The 24,169-nt window shown below is 38.8% G+C and overlaps 2 long non-coding RNA genes across 2 annotated transcripts in view; one reads left to right on the plus strand and one right to left on the minus strand.

Moving 5' to 3' along the window:
- LOC123381715 overlaps positions 1–24,169 on the plus strand; it is an 86,668-nt gene that overhangs the window by 21,495 nt on the left and 41,004 nt on the right. The window lies entirely within an intron of this gene.
- Positions 10,753–13,696, minus strand: LOC111557519. Its single transcript, XR_002737587.2, has 2 exons — positions 13,372–13,696; positions 10,753–11,138 (listed from the first exon to the last, which is right to left on the minus strand). It is a non-coding gene; the product is annotated as an uncharacterized LOC111557519 (long non-coding RNA).

Below are 24,169 nucleotides of genomic sequence, written 5' to 3' on the forward strand. Positions count from 1 at the left end.
CTTCTAGAGGCTACCTGTGTTCATTGGTTTGTGGCTCCATCTTCAGTGTTTATAGTGTATCACTCAATCCCTGTTTCCATTCTCATAGCATTTTCTGACTCTGATTTTCCCGCCTCCCTCTTTCCCTTATAAAGATCCTTGTGATTTCATTGGGCCCAACTGGATAATCTGGGATAATTTCCTCATGTCAGGATCCTTAATTATACCTGCAAAGACCCTTTTGCCATGTAAAGTAGAATATTCACATAATCTGAGGATTAGGATGTGAGCAACTTTGGAGACCGTTATTTTGCCTACCAAAGAGCCCAAACTGATCCCTGGAGTGGTCTGAGGGGGCTGAAAAGAGAAGATGCAGCAAAGAGGAAAAGGAGGAATGGATAGTGAGAGAGGAATAAAACCAGGAAAATGTAGTGTTGCAGAAGCCAAGGGTAGGCAGTTTTAAGAAAGGGAATGTTGGGGCGCCTGGGTGGTTCTGTCGGTTAAGTGTTGGACTTTGGCTCAGGTCATGATTTAGTGGTTCATGAGTCAAGCCCTGTGTCAGGCTCTGTGCTGACAGCTCAGAGCCTGGAGCCTGCTTCAGATTTTGTGTCTCCCTTTCTCTCTGCCCCTCCCCTACTCCTGCTCTGTCTTGCTCTCAAAAAACGAATAATCATTAAAAAAAAAAAAGAGGAATGTAATTGTATCAGTTAGCTTTGGGTTTGGCTGTAGATAATAGGAAACCCTATTACAGTGGTTTAACCAAAGAAGGGCTTTACTTTTGTCCTGTAACAGTAAGTCTAGAAGGAGCTGTCTTTGGATGGGGTAGTAGTGCAAGGTACCTATGTCTTCCTCCTTTGCTGTGTTTAGCGAGTGACTTCCTTTTTATCACATTTCCAAGATGGTGGCTACATCTCTAGAGTCAGAAGAATGGGAAAGGGTAAAGAGCAAAGGGCAAAGGGTAAAAGGAGGATGACTGCTGAGTCTGGTTCCTTTCTATAAATCTTCCTTAGAAGTTCTTTCCCAATCACTTCAGCATACATTTCATTAGCCAGGTTACATGGCCATCTCTAGAAGCATAAGAGGAGTCTGTTGGTCAGGAAGAGGGAAGCGTGGATATTGGGCAGGCAAATATCGTCTGCTGCTGTACTACAGTATTTGTTAATCATAGAATTTTTGTGAAGGATAAGGCATCAAGAAGTCTTTCATTCAGGATCACTTCTTCCAAGGAGGTTGGGCTTTAAAAATACACTTAACTCTTTTTTAAAAGAATATTGATGATTGGTGTTCTATAGCCTTCATAGAAACTCTTGTAACATTTGATTTATACACTTAAGAAGCTTTTTCCTTCTGTCTCAGAATTTCCTTTCAGATGTGATTTAATTCCATTTCTCTTTGTTCAATCTTCTGGAGAGATGGAGTAACACCAGTCAGCATCAATCAATCATCTGGGCCCTTGAAATAGTTTGAACTAGCAATCCTCCAATGAATTAGTGGAAAAAAGGCATTGGGAGATGAAATATAGGTGTAATTTTGTTAGAACTTACTGAGGGAATTAGTGAAATACAAAGTGAGGAAAAGTGCACTTAATTTTTATTGGGAAAGAGCTGGTTGAATGAATTTTCATACAAATTGAAGGGGGTGTTATATATGGTTTTTATTGATGAGGAAGTAAATTTGAACACTTATAAAAAATGGAAATTAAATAAATATTCTAAAAGACTACAGACAGATAACTGCAAAGCGAGAGAAAATGGTTTGGCTGTGTTGAAGTGTCCCCCACAGGAGGAGCGAGAGAAGAGAGCATGGCACTCCAGTGAAGGCATTTCTGTGCCTGTATTAAGTGAAGTTGCCATGTGCCAGTCTCTTCTGACAGCTGGTGTTTTTCTGGGTTGGTGGTTTTATCTCCTATTTGCTCTCATTGGCAGGGTGAAGGCTAGTTTGGGCAATCATTATAAAAGAGAAACATTTTAAAATGTCATCTTTTGGTGAATTTTTCAAGTATGCCTTAAAAGGTGGAAATAAATGTCCTTTGAAGTTCTTCCCCACACCCCCCCCCCCCACATGCTATTTTTTGGCCTATCCACCAGGCTGGAAAATTGTTGTTCTTTCCTTCCCTCACCATCAGTGATCCAGACTTAAATTTTGTAACTCTTCAGAATGTTATAAAAGGGTTCCACAATCCCAGAAATTCTGTCTAGTCAGTATGTGCTACTCTCCTTCACTCCCAACACACACACACACACACACACACACACACACACACACACACACACTCTGTAGAGTGCTGGTTACATTTATCCTGAGTCTAAACCCCTATGTAACACACATACACACTCTTACTCTCCTGTCAGGATGAAGTTGAGTGTAACTTTCCCAGGTAAAATGGCTGTTCTCATTAATGAGATTTGCTCATAGTAGATCCTAACTAGAATGCCAATGAATATTAGACACTTTAATTTTTGATTGATTTGATAGCAGAAATCAAACCCCTGAGTATTTGAAAATGTAAAAAGGTTTTAGCCGTAATCATTCTGTAGACTGATTGTCATCATTGATTATATCTTCATGGCCAGAAAAGGTGGTGTTTGAATTGGTGTTGAAAGATTTTGTCAAGAGGAAAGGGGGAAAAAAAAAGAGCAGTTCAAGCTAAGAGCACAGTGTCAGCACTGGTAGGAAGGCAAGACATTGTATTGCATACACAACAAATAGCAAATACTCTGGCAAGGCTGGTGCACAGAGTTTGGGTAACATTGGGATGGAACATAAAAGTGGAGATATACTTTGGAACTGGATTTTGGAAGGCCTTGAATGCTAGACTAAGGGGTTGAATTTTATTCATTAGGCAAGAAGATTTTTGATGATGGAAATGATCTGAAGAGAATTTATAAAACAATAAAGGTAATTTTAGTGTACAGAATTCTCATATGTGTACAGAGTTCTAGAGTTTACATAGCTATTCTACCTACTTGAAAAACATTTAATCTTATAGAATGAAGTAGATAAAGCCCTACGTGGGGTTGGGAATTCATGTCATACAGAACTTGTTTGAAATTGTTCGAACTGACTCTCACTATTTGGAGGGTTCTACGTAGAAAGGGTATAGATTTGTTCTGTATTGTCTCCGTATGCAAGGCATAAAGCTGAGAAGATTAATCCAACTCCTCCAAAAAGTTTTTAAAAGTTAATAGGATGGAAAACACAATTAAGTAAGGAACAACTTAGAAAGCACAAAAAGTTATCTCCCAAAGACAGTCATTCTTAGAAATCTGGTGTATTATCTTCCATTCTTTTGGTACACATATTCATCTGTTTATCCATTCACCCACTTATACAACAAATATTTACAGATATTATGGTAGGTTGTATAGATACAAGATAAATAAGATAAACATGGTTCCTGTTCTCATGGGGTTTGTGGTTTAGTTTATTCTTTTTACAAAGTTATACTTGCATATTCACCTCCTGATTTTTCACATTAACGATTTAAAGTATCACACCACGTGCACTTGCAATGCCTTTATAGATGCATCATCTGTAAATATTTTACCTTGTGCATATGCCATGTTTTTTTCCTACTGTTAAACATTTAGATGGCTCCCAGTGTTTTTGCTATTATAAACAATTTTAATAAACAAATACCTATTTTTTCCCTACACTTTAGATAATTTTCTTAGAAGAGATTTCTACAAGAATTACAGGGCCAAAGGCATTTGACAGTAGTTATTGGTTAACAAACAGTGCCCACATTTATTCTCTGTGTAGCAATGTAAGAATCAGTCCATCTTATAGCAACCTCACCACATTGGTCATTGCATAGAGAAAATTAATTTGGCATGAAAAAAGGTAGCCAATATCCTTAATCTTCATTAGAGAAGACTATGAGATGACTCATTCCAGCTGTCAGAAAAATGCAAGGTGATAACCTTGTGCTTTTGTGGATGCCTTGTGACTGGAGGTGTGCAATCCCGACTACACAGCCATGTGATCTTCCGTCTAGAATCATTCTAAAGTCTCAATTATTGCATGGCATTTTTATTCTCTTCTATGATGGTAGTCCAAAGTGATCATGAATGAAAATGTGCTATTTTGTTGGTTTTGGAATGAGTGTCAATGGATAGGGAAACATGGAGGACATGTGAAAAAACAAAACTTTAAATAATCCAAATAGGATATAATTAGAAATAGTCAAGAGGCTTGCTTGCAAGAGTTAGCGAAAAGAAGAAGCACCACAAAGAGAAACAGAAGCACCTACAGAAGCAAAAAGGAAGGAAACCGAATGCTCAGCAGTTCCAAGAGACAGAACAGGTCACCAGGGCTTCGATACAGATACGCCATAAGTATTAATTGCTTTGTTACAAGAGAAACGGCCTAAAAATATGTGAACAAGGCAGGGCCCTAGAGGTACTAATGGCAGTGGAAACCGTTGCCATGACAACGGCAAGGAAAAGTCAACCAAAGGAATTACTAATACATATGAGTGTAAATGTGCCTGACATTGAATAATGTGAGCTGATTCCTTGGCAGATTCCAACCTATTTTTGAACCAAAAAAAAAAAAAAAAAAAAAACCCTCCAGAAAAACCATTTAAGCATTTATCACGTGCAGTTTTCATTGTATGGAAGCATGGTAAGGGGTAACCAACTTTTTCCTAAGAGGTGGGCTTTGATTTTAAAATAGCTTTTATTATTAGGGACCCCTGGCTGGCTCAGTCAGTGGAGCATGCAACTCTTGATCTCGGGGTCGTGAGTTCGAGCCCCACACTGGGTGTTCAAATTGCTTACAAATAAAATCTTTAAAAATAAAAAAAGTAACTTTTGTAATTAGAATATCATAGGAACATTAGAGTGTGTTTTCAAAAGAAAAAAAAGAAATTGCTTATCATTCTCCCTATCAACAACTTGCCTTTTCTTTCCATCTAACCGCATTATTATGTGTCTGTAAGCTGAGTATTCTGACAGTTTTGCATTTTGCTTTTATCATTAAATCTTAATTCCAAAGCATTTTCCATATTTTAAAATCATCTTCATAATTGGCAATTAAAATTTTTACGCAGTAGTCCGTCAATTGGATTGTATCATTTACTCAGTCATTTGCCTATTGGAAGGAATCTATATATTATTCACAAGTTGTGTTATAAGCAATGCAAGAGGGAATAGGTAGGGTTCAGATTAATGTTACTGAAATGCTGATTCTCAGCATTACATAGAATTGAGCTTGTGTTGGGGCCATGGTGCATTACAATACACAAATATCTGCTAGCTGGAGGGTGGGAGAGGTCAGTAATTCTTGATTATCAGGTAGTGCCAATGATTAATGGGATAGGGACGAGTGCTTTTCTCATTATGCCTCATATTGCTTTATAATGCACATCTGCTCCTGGGCTCTGCTGAATCCCCTCGTGCTTTTCTGGAAGACCATTTCTTACCCCAAATGAATCTGTCAATAATAATTTTTATGGTAAAAGTAAAAAACCCAGCTAACATGACTGAAACATTCCCTCATAGTCTGCAGTGAAGAATAGTAGCTGTATACCACAGGATGACAATTGTCTCTTGAATTCATGGTAAATCAGGTGTCTTTTCCATCCGGTATTGGAAGGGATTCTGCTTGGCCTCATGTACTGTACCATTCATCTTGTTTTGTGTACGTAATGGTACTCCTGGCTCAGAATGACTTTCAGTGTTTCAGGTTGTTAATAGAGCTGTTTGCTTCCATGAAGATGCCTTCTGAAAGTATGACTATTCTATCAGCCTGCATGATTAGCACATCAAAGGGCAGCCTGTAAGTCACTTGTAGAGGTGCTGCTTGAATTTGGGAAATTCAGTGCAAGCTTAATGCTCTGATGATAAGTTGATGACAGATTGAAAGTGGAAACAATTTTTACCAAAACTACAGTTTCCATGACCATTCAATTACTAAAGAGTTGTACTGATTCAAATCAACTAAAAGATGGTTTTGTGTAATTGTGGTTAAAAATACTTAATGAAGAATTATAAATTAGCATTTTGCATTCCAATAGGCTATTTGGCTAGAAGGAAAAACAGAAGGATTTGAGGAGGGAAAGGAATAAGCAAGAAAGGTTTGAGAGAATGAGATTAAAATAAGAAAGCCAGATGGGGCACCTGGGTGGCTCAGTCGGGTGGGCGTCTGGCTTTGGCTCAGGTCATGATCTCACAGTCCGTGAGTTCAAGCCCCATGTCAGGCTCTGTGCTGACAACTTGGAGCCTGAAGCCTTCTCTGGATTCTGTGTCTCCCTCTCCCTCTGCCCCTCACCCGCTCACACTCTGTCTCTCTCTCAAAATAAAATAAAAAAAAACATAAAAAAATTAAAAAAAAAACAAGCAAAACAAGAAAGCCAGAAAGAAATAGGATAAGATCATTGATCCCAATCATCAGACACACTCGGGAAATTTTTTACATACTTAGGGTTATTAATAAGCCACTTGGTCAGAGGACTGTGTTGGGCTTCTGTGTCCAGGGATGCCTGTGGGGCAGCATTTGAGAATCAGACTAAATATCTGCTGCTTTCCTTCGAAGGGAAAAAGTTCTTGGTTTCTTTTTCCCAAATCAGAAAGGACCAGTTAAGAACAGTTTATTTTCTTGTGGTGAGTATATTCCTAATGTCTCTGCAAGGAAGCTTAAATTCTGAAGAAAAGGGGATTCTTCTCATTGCAAGAGGGAAAAAAGAGGGCGTAAAGGAACCCCAGAGATCTCAGAGGAAATGTTAGGAGGGAGGAGGGTTAGAACAGTGGCCTTCAAACTTTGGCTCCAACTCACAAGAACAAACACATTTTACATGGTGACCCAGTGTGTGCATAAGCACACAACACTAGACAAGCAGTTTTTGAAACAGTGCTTATCCTCACTGATCTCTTTTCATCAAACACATCACCACTAGTCTACTGACAAGATGACATGCATTAATTTACCAGATCTCATCCTCATGATAACCCTAAGCAGGTATTATGTTGTTTTCTAGATAAGGAAATAGGGCTTCAGGAAGTGAAATCACTGGCCTGTGTTCACATGGCAGTTAAGGGGAGGAACTGAGATATGGGCCTGTATCTGACTGATCAGAGCTAAGCCATTTGCCACTGTGCTAAGTGCCCTTTCCCCAGGAAGTACTAAAAATTGGTCCTGACTTTCTTAGCAACCAAAGAAAGGAGAAAAAGATGATCAATGAGAAGAACTGTAATATCTCAGGAACTAGCTCAGAAATCCAGGCTTTCAGAGTCAGTATGGTAGCAGTAGAGCCCTGGGATTCAAAGCATGGGCTCCATCAGTTAGACTGCTTGATTTGACTGTTGGAGCTCCACCCTGACCAGCTGTTGTACCTTGGGCAAGTTAAAACTCTCTAGACATCACTTACTTCATTTATAAAGTATTTATATTAATAGTAGACTCCATGTAGGTTTGCTGTAAAGGAGAAGATCCATGGAAGTATTTAATATGGTGTTGACAACAGATTTGGCATTCCATAAACGTTAGTTGTTACCATGGACATGGGAAAGGTGCATGAGTGTGTTAGCAGCCCCTTCATTTATTTTTTTATTTTTTTTTTATTTTTATTTTTTTTTCAACGTTTATTTATTTTTGGGACAGAGAGAGACAGAGCATGAACGGGGGAGGGGCAGAGAGAGAGGGAGACACAGAATCGGAAACAGGCTCCAGGCTCCGAGCCATCAGCCCAGAGCCCGATGCGGGGCTCGAACTCACGGACCGCGAGATGGTGACCTGGCTGAAGTCGGACGCTTAACCGACTGCGCCACCCAGGCGCCCCAGCAACCCCTTCATTTAAAGCCAGGATCCTTGAGCCTGTAACTTGGTAACTTTGTTTATGGCACTCCAAATCCTACTGAGAAGCCAAATGTATTATTTGAACCAATTAGGGCTAGATGGAATCTCATAATAAACATTTGCTATTCATGCAAAGACCCCTAAGCAGTTACTGAGATGAAGGGGACAAAATTGCTTCTAGGTCATTACTTTCATTATCGCTCTTATAACTCTGACTAAATACAGTCATGAGTTCTCTTGTTGATAGTCCCATCTATTGGAATTAGTGGCTTCAGTTCACTTTTCATTACCCAGGTCTCTCAATCACAAAATCATAGATCCCAAAATTGGAAACTCACATTCTAAAATGAATAGAGTATATTTAGGAAGCCTGGGAGAAACTAAGAATCCCCACTGTAAGTAATTGCTTCTCATGTCTTTTCCTAAGATATGCTGTTAGAACAACATGAGGTGATGTTCTTTGATTTTGATTATATCATAAATACCTTTTCAAACAAGGCACTTGCGCCAGGCATTTGATGTGAGAACAATATCTTTTTCTCTTGTTGAAGCACTTCCAGTTTTGTTAGTAACAACTCAGCCTCCAGGTATGGAAGTCGTCATCAAAAACTGTTGAGTAATACTGTCCCTGGTCAAAAGCAAACCAAGCTATTCAGATAACTTTATGCATGAATGTTATTATTATTTTTGAGAGAGAGAGAGAGAGAGTGTGTGTGTGTAAGCAAGGGGCAGGGAGAGAGAGAGAGAATCCCATGAAGGGCAGAGGGAAAGGGACGGAGGGAGAGAGGAAGAGAGAGAGAAGTGGGGCTCATCTGAAGCAGAGCTTGTGTTTAGGGGGCTCGTGCTCACCCACAGTGTGTCACGAGGTCAACCGATGTGGGACTTGAACTCACGAACTGTGAGATCATGACCTGAGCCATGCAGGTGCCCTGCATGAGTTTCATTTTGTGAGTTAGATCTCATCAGATCATATTCCCACCTCTGTCTCCATCTCAACAGCTGGAATTCTTGGTAAATAGTATAAAGCTTAGGGAAGCTTGGCCCATGATCATCTTAAATTCTTGGAACACATTATTTGGAACTTGGGTAACTAACTTCACTGGTGAGGTCCTCCAGTGGACCTACTCTCTAGAATGAATTGGAGAGAGACAAGTGAAAGACTTAATTGATATAAGCAATTTGAATCTTATTATGCTTTCAGAATTTCTGGAACATGTTTTATTCCCATATATATGCTTTCTATGAAAATACATACTGTGTGGCATTGACAGGCTCATAAAATATCAAGCATTGCAATATTGGTGATAATAATGATTACATTTTTTGAGTGCCTATTGTATGCCAAACTGTGCTAAGTATTCCACATTAAAAATCTCAGTTCCTATTCTGTAAGGTAGGTACCATTACTACCTCCATTTTACAAGTGAGAAAACTGAGACGCAGAAAGTTTACTCATTACTCAAGGTCTTACAACCAGTGCTATCTCACATTGACAAGCTATTAACAGTGTTTTATATCCCTTTTTTTCAGCCTTGATTGCTCTTTAGTAAATCTCTTGAACAGTAACTACAACTTGTGGTGGCTCCTAGTCACCCAAGAGGTCTTCTAAAATATATTGTATCTTTGCTTTATTATTGTCACATGTGGATCGCTAACAGTTGTGGATGACAGCCACAGCCTGAATAGAGCCATTGGTGCCAGGTCATGTTCTACAAAGTGTACAGTATAGATACTACAAAGAGTATCTGTTGACATGAGCTTTTGCCCCTGCAAAAACATCTCCAATTCTAGAACCCAGAAGTTACTGGGTCCTACAAGAATAGATAGGCCTATGTGCACAGTAATGCCTCAATGGCCTCTATACTGTGCACCATGACCATACTTGGAATGGCTTTCATTTCCTTTTTTTTAAGACCCAGATGAGGAACTCTGCCTCTGTAAAACCTTCTCTGACCTCTTCATATCTTCCCCAGCCAGGGTGGCAACATGCACTTGGACAGGCACATTCAGGGTGGCTCTCTGGTATACCTAGACAATAGGATGCTTGGGGAAGGGTATCAGCAGAAAAGGAGGAAACTTATTGATAAGAGAGGACCTTGCATGTTTATTCTCGGAAGTTAGGATTTTATCTAGAGGCAAGAGGGAACCACTGACAAGTTGTAAGCAGGACAATTGACGTAAGCATATTTGCATTTAGGAAGGTCATTAATAGGGAAGGAGTGGTAGTCCTCAAATGAGTAGGCATTAGAACCTGCCAGAGCGCTTATTAAAACACAGACTCCTGGGAGCCTACCCCAGAGTGTCTGATACAGTGAGTCTGGGTGGAGCCTGAGAATTTGCATTTCTGAGTTCTCAGGTGATAGTGATGTTACTGGTGTGGGAACCCCATACTGAGAACCACAAGAACAACTGTTGCAGGGAAACAATGGTGATTTGATGTAATGGTGAGGTTAGGGATGCAAAGATACTTTTAAGAACTATTTAAGACATAGAACTTGACTGTGTTGGTGATTAGTGGAGGGAAGTAAGGAAGAGAAAGGTTTTGAACTGGGTAACTGGGTGGGCAGAGGGGCCATCAATAAGCTGGGGGAATCAAAAAGAAACAGCATCTTTAAAAGTACAGTAGTCTTAGGGTTAATGCATTTTGCTGTACCTCACATTGAGGGCTTCCTTTTAAAGATGACTCCATTTTTCCACTTCAGTGACTTCTACTTTTCTGAGTATTTTTATGAGGGCCTTTCAGTAAATTAAGTGGCTTCCATGAATGGTTTTATGTTACCAAGCAGGCATGTGTAAGGGAGAGGAATTCATGGAGAGATGAATGAGGCTGTCAGAGGGTGTGTGTTTGGGGCTACATCATATTCTTTTCTCCTTGCTTGTCCCCTGCAGTGCTGTGCTTACAGTGACAGTAGGAAACGCCCACAAACAGATTCTCCTGGTTGGCAACAATTATAAATATTATCACTCAGCAAGCACGGAAGTTGTTCACCATTTTTAAAAAGGATGAACAATAATTTATTGTTCAAATATAGCACAATGGAAATAGTGCTTGAAAGCGGAATCCTAAGTGGGTTAGGTCAGCAGCAGCAGGACTTCCCTATGTTTGCAACCAAGCAGGAAGGAGAGAAAACCCCTGTTCATCTTGGCGTTGAGAAAAGAACATAAATTAACTGCCTGGTAAACTCTCCGGCAAGGGATTGGTCAGCAGACGCAGAAGCTGCCAGTGTTTTCCAATACTGAGCTCTTTCACCCCGGCAACTCCATTGGAGGTACGACCGTGACCGCAAATGAGAAAAGATGTGCTTGTGGAAAGATGCTTGCCTGCCAGGCTGGTCATAATTCATGCTCCAGCAACGCTGTGCCTGGGGGAGGGGGAAATGAAACATTTATGAAAATGGCACTTTCCCAGCCGCATATCATGTTTGTCAAAGGGAAGAAGGCAAAGGAGCAGGAATCGTCTCTGAAGAGAGGCCATGCTGGCTTTGATTTTGTTTGTTTGTATCTTTTGGGTTAGACGGCATGTGCGAGGATTTGAATGTGAACCCACTGAGTGGTTCCTATCCTTGACTCTGCCATTTCACTGCATCTCAAAATATCTTCCTGAAGTAGAGGATAGAGTGGAAGAGAGTGGATTTGATCTTTAGAGGGTGGAGGTGTAGCCTGAAGCATCCCCCTAGGAGTGAGAAATTCTTTGCAATGTCATTGGAACACTAAAAAAAAAACCGAAGTGCATTTTGCATTCTATTCCCTGATATGCTCTCATTTGTTGTAATAGTAACAGTCATCTGTACTCTCCTACTAGAAGCATAAAATTTAGAAAATTCTCCCCAGATGACACCAAGGCAATTTGACATTCTGTAATTCTTCCTGCCACTCAGTAAGCAATTAGGGGCATTTTCTCAAATTCATGGTGATTTTATCCAAGGAGAAGGGCCCAGTAGTTCTCTGGAAGGAGTAGAATCCAACTTTGGTCAGAAGACAATGAGATGTGTTTGGAATAAGAACAGCGGCTTAATCAGCATGGGCCCTGTGCTCACGCAAGTTTTGCTGACATTTTCTTTCTCCCAGATAATTTTAACCATGCTCAGGCTTTCTGGTATTATCTGAGAATATGTGGAAAGAACACTGGGTTGGCAAAGGAAGCACCGTTATGATGAGCCTTGTGCCCTGGGACAGCCACTTCACCTTGGTTTCCTCACCCATAAAATGAGAAGCTTAAGCTCAGTCATCTCTAAAATCAATTCCAGGTGCTAAATCCCCATTTTTCACGTAGGGAGCAATGTTAACTACTCCCTGTGCACTGACTGTACACAGACTTGGTGAAAACAACTGGAGGGGAAAAAAGCAGGCTCAAGAGTCTGAATTTGAGCTGTATTTTCTTCTCTTTTGAATGACGTGGCACAGGTATAGGTCTTGAATAATATTTATTTCTCAAACAAATATTTAAAACAAGTGTTTATTTAGTTCCAGGTCCTCTTCTAAGTTCTTTACAAATACTACCTCATTTAATCCTCATGGTCTTGCTGTGAGGTGGGTGCTATTGTAATCCCCATTCTACAGATGAGAAAACTGATGCATGGAGAGGTTAATTGACTTGTACAAAGTTGTAACTGGCAAAGGCAGAGCCAGATTTTGAACCCAGGCAGTCTGGCTCCAGAGTCCCTGCTCCTCCCTGCTGCATTATGCTCTCTTTCCATGGAACAATGGACATGATATATTTTTCCCTGCTTCCAAGTTACACTGCAGTTGTGCCATGGCATTTATGCTCTTGGCATGAAGATGAATATGATTTGCCCCTACCCTCTTGGAGCCCCCAGTTCGGGGGGAGGAGAGAGATACAAAATCAGCAAACCACAGTAGGAGTGCTTTCAAAGGCATAGTGACGGAGGCAGAGGTGGGAGTGATTCTGTCTGGTTAGGGGAAGGTTAGAGGAAGGTGGGGGATAAAGTGAAGGATGCAAGGAAGGCCTTGAAGGAAATTTGGATAAGAATTTTAGGATGCTTATAGATTTACCAGAGCGGGAAGGGAGTGTGGATGAGTCTGGATGGGGATTCCAGCTGAGGGTGCAGAGGGCACAGAAGTGTAGTGAGACCTCCAGTGGGTCCGAAGCTTTGGGGATTCCCCCTGAACTGAAGCTCTTTCCATGAAGTAGGAGCAAAAATTTCTGTATTATTTAAACTTTTTACATCGAAGATGTATTTCTTTTACAAAACCAAAAATAAAGCTATTTTATTTTAAGGCACATTTGTTCACTTTTAAAAACAACTTGTCTCTGTTCCTTTAGAGAAATCAAAGCTATGTTATGTACTTGGCTTCCCTAAAATGTGAGCTTTGAAAACAAATCCAAGCACTTACACTCATTGGCTGTATGTCCCTGCCTTTTCTGGGTTTCAGTCTACTTTTCTATAACTTGGAGATAGTTATAACTACTCTACTGGCTTGATGGGAGAAATATAAATGAGACAATGAATATAAAATATATAATAGCTATTGGAGCTTGGCACAGAGGGGATCAGTAAATATTATTTTGCATCCCCCTCACGTTTGTAAAAATAGTTTTCCCACATATATTGGGTTAAATCTTAGTTAACTTACGTGGCTGAAGAATGTTGAGAGCACAGCTTCATGGCCACACATGAACTTGTCCTTGTACATGCTTGGTGCCTCTGGTTTCAGGATGGATGGTAAGCAGGTTCTTGAGATGAAAATATCTTATGTAGATTATAATTAGCCTTCTCAGCTTGTATAGCGCTGGGAGAAATGTTGGCATGTAGCCAGGAGCACTTAACAACTTTCCCAGTACATGGAGGACTCTCCTGAACCCTAAGCAAGGCAGTGACATATGACAAACATCAGGGCACAGATAGATGATCATGCCTGCTCTGTTAGAGTTGTACGCACACCCCTCTGCTCTCTCACACACAAGCAATGAAGGGATGCTCCAGCTTTCTGTGCTTGTGGACTCAACTTCTATTGTTTTTTTCCCCAAGGCTGTATTGTAAAAAGACGTATTTGATTTCCTATTTGTAATTATTCACCTTTTTTTTTTTTTTACAGTCAGTTTTCAATCTTCTCTTAGGAAAGATTGACATGGTCCAAGCCATCCTCACGGGGACAACACTAGGGCTTCCTTTTGCAATCCTCCTCTTCCCCTACAAGCTGTTCTCCATCCTGTAGCCTGAGTGACCTTTAAGAAAGTCCCACCCTGCTTAAAGCATTCCAGTGGCTTCCCATGCACTAGAAGAAAATCTGAACACTCTACTCTCACTTACAGAGCTCTTACTGGGTTCTTATGGCATGATCATTTGAAAACTTGGAGGAGGACAGTGGTTGATTTTCTGCCGTGTACAATAACAAAATACAAAGGTTTATTTTTTCTCCCAGAGTATGGATGGTTTTATGGAGTGACACCTTTTCTCTTGAAGGGTCTATTGTTATAATGGACAAGCAGAAGGAAGTGCTAGACATAGAAAGTAACCCACATACACATTTCTTTGACATAAAATTACTTGTGAGGCCTGTTAGGATGGCTTTATAGAAGATCCACACTTAGAATATATCACCGAAGTGTGGCTTATGACTTAGTAAAATGTGCCAGATGCGAAGTGCTGAGAATCCAAGGACTGTGTGGATTGGCCAAAGAACTGCTAAGAACAAAGTGTGAACAGTGTGAACAGTGAATCGTGAATTGAATTCTTACTGTCTATGACATGATGTGTCATAGGGAAATCAACAGTGGGTCAGTGGAAGGAAGTGTACTCAAAAGGTGGAACAAGTGCTTTCCTGAAGGCATTCATCATTAAGGAGAGATAAAATATATGTTAACCATGAATAGCTTGAGAAAACTGAAGGGGACCCTAGAGATATCAGGACAACTGGAGCAGACCTAGTGTGTATGTGCTGAGGGGTGAAGATCAGTGAGGAGGGGTGTGGGGTCCTGGGGAGAGATTCTCATAAGAGGCGAATTTTGAGCTGGGACATAAATGATTCAGATTGTTGTGAGTAATAAGGAGGTCATCTGAGGAGAAGGTAATGTCTTGAACAAAGGTAGAAGAATCCTAGGGAAATACATACAGAGCAAAGGTCGGAAGGATAGAAGCCGAGGGGCTATGATGGCAAAGAAGGCTGTACTTTTATAAACTACTGTCAAATATCTACATAAAGATGAGCAATATGGAAACAAATAGAAATTTACAAGAAATATACGGTACTTAAAAATAAGCCAATTGCTTTGGGCTTTGAGTATTTTGCAATATAATTCCTGGGAAAGAGATTTTGAGTTGCTTTGCTGGAACATTCATTCCTTCAGCATCTGTTGGGTACTATGTTCCAGGCATCAGGTTAGATGCTCCATCCTAAAATATAAACACAAATCTTTTTTTGGAACAAGGAACGGTACAAAAGCTAAATGAATACATACATACCCAATTGTTGATAGTAATGCGTTCATTCCCAGAATAATACGGTGCCTGTGTGAAAAAGGAAGAAAGATATTTTTAGAGAGCTGATCTCCCTATTTTGGAATATGAGGACAACACCTGCCAAATTTGGCACAAAATGATCATTGCGCCCCAGCAGAGATACACATGAACAACTGACTCAGCCATGATGGGTGGTTTCAAAATCAACAGCAGTTTCTGGGCGTAGGATTTCAGCTCTCAGCGCCTGTTGTAACCCTGTGCTAATTCCTTCAATATTTTTAGTAACTTGTAGTTACAAGTACTAAATTGTTAATAGCAAGAGCATAAAGGACAGATTTATGATGACTGGAAACTAGTGTGCTTCAGTTATTGAACAATCAAGTCAAAAATTTTTTAGAGAATGTTCTTTCTTAGGCTACACTTAATTAATCTCTAATATTTCACCAAATGACCTGGAAGAAGTAAAATGCATTTTTTTTGTCCATTGCATTTAGTTCATTAATAAATTATCCTCATCATTTAATAGTATGAGTTGTTAATTTATAACCCAGATCATATCCTGCTCTCCCAGCATTCTTTTTAGTTTAATTAATATTTTCTCTAGGAAAAATATTTAGGGAACAGATTCACATATGAAAAGGAATGCTGAACATGGATACTAGTTATTCTGTTTTTCTTTAAATTCTCTTGATTCAAGTAGAAAATTATAAAAAGCTCATGTAAAGATAATTACAATCAGCAACCAGAAAGGAACTGAGTGACACTAGGTCTTCTCTGTCACCTTGAATGACATGCTTTGAATAATCATTCCTTCAGGTTAGAGGAGGTGTTTGGCCTTATGACAAAACTCATTTTCCTAATTAACCTCAAATTAATGCATGGGTATTTTAAAAATTGTGGCTGCGTGCCACAATTTAGCCAATTTTCCCCATTTAACCTGTGTGAGTTCCCAGGTTCGTGTTTCTATCATGCTGGAATGGGCTCAGGTGTAGGAGAGGAGTGGGAAGGTCACTGTGCACCACACATTTCACTGGCTCTCATAGACTCTCTAATTGGGCCTAATGATAGAAAATTGCAATGTTTAAAATAGTGTGAGGTTAGCTGTCTCTGACATAGCCTTTCCTAACTTTGGTTGGAAATGTCTATGAGGTGCAAAGAAAATCTTGAAACTATATTATTCTATCTAAGAAGATTTAAGAAAGTAAGTTTATTGGCAGAAGGTGGATTAAGAAGTACCTCCTCATCTTCCCTTCTGGCACACCCATACTTTACCTTATGGAACAGACCCATTTGAAAAAAAAAAAAAGAAGGATAGAAAAATACTGATTTTTCCTACCAACCATTTGTCCTGTCTTCAGGACCTAAGGTCTGATCTTCTTTTCTTCAGAATCAATGATTTTTTAAGATGACAAAAGGACAAAATTACACCTCTCTATCCTTCTATATTCATTAGCACAAAAGGTTAGTAGAAAATACCAGAATTTGAAGAAGGGAGTAGGTGCTGGCAGGGACATGGCTTGGTATAGAGGAATGAATGAACAGAGGGGGCAGGGTTAGAATCTTACCTCTTCCACTTGATACCCGAGAGGCTTTGGCAATGTGACTTACTCTTCTGGAGCTTGTTTCCTCATCTGTAACATGGAGAAACTAATATTTAGCTTACAGAATTATTTTATAGATTTGATACATAAAGTATCTTATACAGCGTTGGCGCATGGTTAGCATTCAAGACGTGGTAGTAGCAGTAGTAGTTGTTGGTGATGATGTGTAGATTCCAATAGATAAAACATTATGGTTAAAGGAGGAGACTTGAAGATAGATGCTTGTTGGAGCTCATGCTGGGGGAAATGGTTTTTATTCATTGGATTGGTTTAGTATGTCAGAGATCCGGGCAAGGAGAACCCCTCGTCTCAGAATAGTGGAGCTGTCTGTTAGAAGCCAGGATGGAGACAGTATAACCCACTGCTAACCTATAATCTTTTTTTTTTATATTAAATATACTTTATTGTCAAATTGGTTTCCATAAAACACCCAGTGCTCATCCCAACAGGTGCCTTCCTCAGTGCCCATCATCCACTTTCCCCTTTCCCCCACTCCGCGTCAACCCTCAGTTTGTTCTCAGTATTTAAGAGTCTCTTATTGGGGCGCCTGGGTGGCGCAGTCGGTTAAGCGTCCGACTTCAGCCAGGTCACGATCTCGCGGTCCGTGAGTTCAAGCCCCGCGTCAGGCTCTGGGCTGATGGCTCGGAGCCTGGAGCCTGTTTCCGATTCTGTGTCTCCCTCTCTCTCTGCCCCTCCCCCGTTCATGCTCTGTCTCTCTCTGTCCCAAAAATAAATAAAAACGTTGAAAAAAAATTAAAAAAAAAAAAAGAGTCTCTTATGGTTTGCCTCCCTCCCTCTCTGTAACTTTTTTTCTTTTTTCCCCCCTTCCCCTCCTCCATGGTCTTCTGTTAAGTTTCTCAGGATCCACATATGAGTGGAAACATATGGTATCTGTCTTTCTCTGCCTGACTTATTTCACTTAGCTTAATACCTTCCAGTTCCATCCACGTTGCTTGCTGCAAATGGCCAGATTTCATTCTTTCTCATTGCCAAGTAGTATTCCATTGTATATAATCTATTCTCCAGCAAGTAAAAAGTGGGCAAAAGAAATTGACTTACCTGAGTTTTGGCAAATACGTCACTTAAAAAATCTCACTGCATTGGATGTGTAGATTACTTTGGGTAGTATTGACATTTTAACATTATTTGTTCTTCCAGTCCATGAGCATGGAATGTTTTTCCATTTCTTTGTGTCTTCTTCAATTTCTATTATAAGTTTTCTATAGTTTTCAGCATATAGATCTTTTACATTTTTGGTTAGGTTTGTTCTAGGTATTTTATGGTTCTTGGTGCAATTGTAAATGGGATTGATTTCTTGATTTCTCTTTCTGTTCTAGTGTATAGAAGTGCAACTGATTTCTGTACATTGATTTTCTGTATCCTGTGACTTTGCTAAATTCATTTATCAGTTCTAGCAGCTTTTTGGTGGAGTCTTTCAGGTTTTCCATGTAGAGTATCATGTCATTTGCAAAAAGTGAAAGTTTGACTTCTTGGCCAATTTAGATGCCTTTTATTTCATCTTGTTTCTGATTGCTGAGGCAGGACTTCCAACACTATGTTAAATAACAGTGGTGAGAGTGGACATCCCTGTCATATTCCTGATCTCAGGGAGAAAGCTCTCAGTTTTTCCCCCTTGAGGATAATATTAGCTGTGGGCTTTTCATATATGGCTTTTATGATGTTTAGGTATGTTCCTTCTATCCCGACTTGAGGGTTTTTATTAAGAAAGAATGCTGTATTTTGTCAAACGCTTTTTCTGCATCTATTGACAGGATCATGTGATTCTTATCCTTTCTTCTATTAATCTGATGTATCATGTTGATTGATTTGCAAATATTGAACCAGTCCTGCAGCCCAGGAATGAATCCCGCTTGATCATGGTGAATAATTCTTTTGATACACTGTTGAATTCGATTTGCTAGTATCTTACTAAGAATTTTTGCATCCATATTCATCAGGGATATTTCTCCTTTTTTGTGGGGTCTGTATTTCTCCTTTTTTGTGGGGTCTCTGTCTGGTTTGGGAATCAAGGTAATGCTGGCTTCATAGAATGAGTCTGGAAGCTTTCCTTCCGTTTCTATTTTTTGGAACAGCTTGAGAAGGATAGGTATTAGCTCTGCTTTAAATGTCTGGTAGAATTCTCCTGGGAAGTATCTGGCCCAGGACTCTTATTTATGGGAAGATTTTTGATAACTGATTCAATTTCTTCACTGGTTATGAGTCTGTTCAAATTTTCTATTTCTTCCCGTTTGAGTTTTGGTAGTGTGTGGGTGTCTAGGAATTTGTCCATTTCTCTCAGATTGCCCAGTTTGTTGGCATATAATTTTTCATAGTATTCTCTGATAATTGTTTGTATTTCTGTGGTGTTGGTTGTTATCTGTCCTCTTTCATTCGTGATTTTATCTATCTGGGTCCTCTCTCTTTTCTTTTTGTGAAGTCTGGCTATGGATTTATCAATATTGTTTATTTTTTCAAAAAACCAGCTCTTAGATTCATTGATCTGTTCTACTGTTTGTTTATTTTATTTTATATTGTTTATGCTCTAATCTTTATTATTTCTCTTCTACTTCTGGCTTTGGGGGTTCTTTCTAGTTCCTTTAGGTGTGTTGTTAGATTTTGTATTCGGGATTTGTCTTGTTTCTTGAGACAGGCCTGGATTGCAATGTATTTTCCTCTTAGGACTGTCTTTGCTGCATCCCAAAGGGTTTGGACTATCATGTTTTCATTTTCATTTGCTTCCATGTATTTTTTAATTTCTTCCTTAATTGCCTGGTTGACCCATTCATTCTTTAGTAGGATGTTCTTTAACCTCCATGCATTAGGATTCTAGTAGGGTGGGCATGCCCCTTGGAAATTAAAGAGGTTAGTTTGGATGGAAAAGTACATGGGAAATTTATCTTTCCAGGTTGTATCATTCTTAGTTTAACACCACATCCTGCCATAATATCCCTCCAATGACTTTTAACAGTCAGTAATATTGAAAACACCTGCTAACTGAAAGATTATTATGGATAAATTTAACTAAGGGTAATGATTGATCATGTCCAATGGCACCTTCATTTCAGAGGCAGGCCTCCAACTACATGAAAGAGAGCATTGTATTGAAAAGACTTAATGAAATATAAAGGCTATTTCACTATATTCTTTCTCTCTCACACACACAAAATTAGTTTGAGAGAGGCATTGATACAGAAGTCTGAGAAGAAACAATGGTTTTCTAAACAAATGTGTTATCTCAGGATCCAAAGCCTTAAATACAAATGCATTGCAGAACAGAGATACTCACAGTGACAGTTCAAACATGACCTTTAATGTCATCTTTGTTCTTTTAACTCAAACTGCAACCAGCAGGCTATGTGATACGAGTTGGATGCTGAGTCCTAGAAGCAGATCATTAGTACGAAGCACTGACAAACCTGGGAGCTCTCATGAAATCTCTCAGGCAATAATTGTTGCATGGAATTTAGCTTGGAGACAGTGAATTAATCTCTTTAAGGATGCTTAATTTAAATAGGATGGTAATTTGCCCAGATAGTTAACAATGTTAAAAGTCCTTGAAAACACCTGAGAGAAAATGTATTTATGGGACCTCTAACAAAACATATAATGAAGAAACAGACACATCAGAAGCAGCACGTTGCCTTAATTGTACCCTTCATATTCTTCCTCTTCCATTATCCCTTTAAAGCAAAAGCCCAAAAGGGGTGCCTGGGTGGCTCAGTCGGTTGAGTGTCCGACTTGAGTTCAGGTCATGATCTCACAGTCTGTGAGTTCAAGCCCTGTGTTGGGCTCTGTGCTGACAGCTCAGAGCCTGGAGCCTGCTTTGGATTCTGGGTCTCCCTCTCTATCTCCCTCTCCCCTGGCTCACGCTCTGTCTCTCTCTCTCTCTCTCTCTCTCAAAAATAAACACTAAAAAAACCAAACCAGAACAAACAAAAGCCCAGAAGATCCAATCAGCCCTGGTATTTGACCTAAGTGGAACAACCTTAAATAAAAACCATAAAAAAAAATCTCACTGCATCTAATGACAAAATCCCAAAACTCAACATAGGACATTTGGAAAAAGATTATAAAACAGAGGAGAGTAAATATGATTGGTAAAGACTCAGAAGAAGAGCACATCCCTGAAAATGAAATAGTGTGGAGTTCAGAAGAAGATTTCAGGTATTTATTTTATATGTTTTGTAGAATTTAAGAAGATTTGTGAACCAAAAAAAAAAAAAAAAAAAAAAGAAATCATAGAAAACAGATTGATATGAAAGGATAGGAGGACAAATGAAGAGGAAAATAGATCTGATTAAGATATAATTGTTTTTTACATTTTTAAAAATTTTTATTTATTTATTTTTTTAATTTAATTGTTTTAAAAATTTACATTCAAATTAGTTGGCATATAGTGCAACAATGATTTCAGGAGTAGATTCCTTAGTGCCCCTTACCCATCCCCCCTGCCAGAACCCCTCCAGCAACCCTCTGTTCTCCATATTTATGAGTCTTTTATGTTTTGTCCCCCTTCCTGTTTTTATATTATTTTTGTTTCCCTTCCCTATGTTCATCTGTTTTGTCTCTTAAAGTCCTCATATGAGTGAAGTCATATGATATTTGTCTTTCTCTGACTAATTTCACTTAGCATAATATCCTCCAGTTCCATCCACGTAGTTGCAAATGGCAAGATTTCATTCTTTTTGATTGCCAAGTAATACTTCATTGGATATATATACCACATTGATTAAGATATAATTGTAAAAAAAGAAAATGCAGTAGCAGAATTGATTATAATAGTTAATCATTTTTGAGTGTCAGCTTTGCTTTAAATGTATTAACTCATTGTATTCAACTCTGAGATAGTACCTATTATTATCTCTATTTTACAGATGAAAAAACCAAAGTATAGAGAGGATTAGAAATGCAGCTCAAGTCACAAAGTTGGTTATGAGAAAAACCCAGATTTCTAATCCAGGGGATGCAGGGGGTGTGCTCTCAACTAGTGTGCCTTACTGCTAAGACAGAGTGAGAGCAGAATTAGCACTACTGAAAACTAAAATGGTTATGAGAAGACAAACTTAGGAACATTTACAGAATATCAAGAAAAAGAGGAATAGACGAAAGAAACAATAGAAAGGAAAGGTGTAGAAAACAGAGATTGATGAGCAAACCTAGGAATTATAGGTATTCCTGAAAGGAAAAATAAATACATAGAACAAAAACAATTATCAGAGCTATAATTGATAAAACTGTTCCTAGGTTGAAAAGATGTCTGTGTCTATAGACAAAATAGGGCTCCTGTACTCCAGACAAGGTCTAAAAAGAAATCCACACGTAAATATATACCAACAAAGTTTCTGAATGAAAGGAAAATAAACTCTCAAATATTCAAGGAAAAAGAAAAAAGAAAAAAGAAAAATCCTGGCATCAGAGTTCCTTTTTCTGTGTCATTAAATGTCAGAAGACAATGGGATAATATTTACAGAATTCTGAGGGAAAGAGGTTGTGACCAAGAAATTTGTACCCAAATAAACAATCTTTCAAGTAGTGGAGTCAACAGAAAAAAACAAAAGAGAACAAAACTCAGGTACTCATGAACTTAGAAAATGTTTTACTTTTATTTATTTTTAATATTATTATTTATTTTTGAGAGATAGATATAGAGCTCGAGCAGGAGAGGGGCAGAGAGAGAGGGAGACACAGAATCCGAAGCAGGCTCCAGGCTCCGAGCTGTTACCACAGAACCTGATGAGAGGCTCAAACCCATAAACTGTGAGATCATGACCTGAGGTGAAGTCAGAGCCCAACTGACTGAACCACCCAGGTGCCCCATACCTTTTAAAATAATATTTGAAGGTGTATTTTAAATAGCAAGTAGATGAAGCAAAAATAGTGATTTGCAGTGATAAATGAAACAGAAAACATAATTGGCTGGCAAAACAGACTATAAAACTGCCAAGCGTAAGACTGATCCCAGAGTGTTTTAACACCAGTTCATTCAGACCCACAGCTAAGCTGATAAGACCACAGACAAACTGTCTTCACAGTAACTCCACATAGACTTGTATTTCAAAGATAAGACCAATGATTATTCCAGCAACTGGCCCGGTTATAAATCGTGACCAATTCCTGCCTGGACCATACTTAATTCCACTTGAAACTCTATAACTAACACCAGCTTCTGAAACCTTGAAACTTTCCTTCCTAGGCTTGTCTTCCCTTTAGCAGACCCTTCTGAGACCTCTTTTAGGTTATGCTCTGTTCTGCTGAGCACGTTTAATAAAACCCAGCTTTGTATGATCAACATGCCTCCCTCGTGTCTGTGGAGTATGGGAAGGCTGGTAGTGAGCACTGGAATATATTAAACACAGCAAATCAGATTATAAAACTGAATGCAAATCCCAAAATAGTTTTCATGAGAACAAAATTAAGGTAAAAATGATAACAGATGAAAAATATAAAGAATGGAAAGTTAGATTATTAGAAAAGTAGTAGTATGTACAATTATGCTAAAATTTTAGTTTTAATTATGGTGGACTCTAAATATAATTTTTCATTTTAATGTTTATAGCTAGAGAAGTGTCAGTTTAAAATATTTTTGGAAAGTAAATATAACTTAATGGAACTATACATAGATCAGTGCTTCCAAGATACCAGTGAATATCTAGTAAAGCCACATGCCAGTAAATAAAAATGAGTAAAGTCTCCTTATTAAAAGACTAAGATTCTTGGGGTGTCTGGGTGGCTCAGTCAGTTAAGCATCTCACTTTGGCTCAGGTCATGATCTCATGGTTTGTGAGTTCAAGCCCCGCATTGGGCTCTGTACTGATAACCCAGAGCCTGGAAGCTGCTTTGGATTCTGTGTCTCCCTCTCTCTCTGCCCCTCCCCTGTTCACACTCTGTCTCTCTCTCTCAAAATAAAATAAAACATATTAAAAAATTAAAAAAAAATTTAAAAGACCAAGACTGTCAAATTGCATGTAAAAATATAATCTAATTATTTGTGTCTATCTACAACAGACATACCCAATTAAAAATTGACTTATTAAAGTTAAAAGAAGGAAGATGGGAAAAATATTTTGTAAGTAAAAATAAAAAAAAAAACTTTGTGATATTATCAGATAATTTAAATATTTGATGAAAAATGTTAATTTTGTTAATAAAGAGTATTTCTAATAAAGCCTTAACTATCATGGAATTTTATGTGCTGGAAAGAAATGACTAAAGCAACAGTGAAATTTGGTTTTCCACATTAGATTGGCAAAGATTTAAAAGATTCTCAATACTTTGTGTTAATGCCTAGTGATGTGACTGCAAAGAGATGGGAACTCTAGATATTTATGTCATAGTAGAACTTGGAATCAGCTTTTACAGGCTTGTCCTGCA

The sequence above is a fragment of the Felis catus genome, chromosome D4, assembly GCF_018350175.1.
Source record: "Felis catus isolate Fca126 chromosome D4, F.catus_Fca126_mat1.0, whole genome shotgun sequence".
NCBI classification, from domain to species: Eukaryota; Metazoa; Chordata; class Mammalia; order Carnivora; family Felidae; genus Felis; species Felis catus.